Here is a 490-nt window from a genome sequence, read left to right as displayed (position 1 = left end):
GGGGAATCTTCAGCTTTCTTCAATGTTACAAAAGGCACGAAGCAAGGTTGTCTTATGGCCCTTATTCTGTTTGCGCTCTTCTTTTCAGTGATGCTAAGGTATACTTTTGGTGACATACCAAGTGGTGTCAAATTCCAGTTTCAAACAAGTGGTGGACTATTCAGTCATCGTTTCAAAGCCAGAACACTGCTTGTGTACCATCTGAATCAAACCCAGGTGTCTGCTCCAACAGTTATAATTGTTGGGGACTTGGTGGGTTGATATATAAAATTTATATGCATATATATGTGTATATGCATACATGCACATTATATATATATACAGCAGGCATGGCTGTATGGTAAGAAGCTTGCTTTTCTATCACATGGTTCCAGGTTCAGTCCCAATGTGTCACACCTTGTGCCAACCAAAGCTTTGAGAGTGGATTTGGTAGATGGAAACTGAAAGATCATTGTGTGTATATATACATATATATATATATATATATACA

General features: G+C 38.0%; 1 protein-coding gene across 1 annotated transcript in view; it reads left to right on the top strand.

The window, feature by feature from the left end:
* LOC106871235 (sulfide:quinone oxidoreductase, mitochondrial) overlaps nt 1-490 on the top strand; it is a 64573-nt gene that overhangs the window by 54843 nt on the left and 9240 nt on the right. The gene's annotated exons all lie outside the window — the stretch shown is intronic.

The sequence above is a fragment of the Octopus bimaculoides genome, chromosome 18 (genome assembly GCF_001194135.2).
Source record: "Octopus bimaculoides isolate UCB-OBI-ISO-001 chromosome 18, ASM119413v2, whole genome shotgun sequence".
Classification (NCBI taxonomy): domain Eukaryota; kingdom Metazoa; phylum Mollusca; class Cephalopoda; order Octopoda; family Octopodidae; genus Octopus; species Octopus bimaculoides.
Note: the sequence above shows the minus strand (reverse complement) of the source record. Positions and strands in the feature narration are given on the sequence as shown.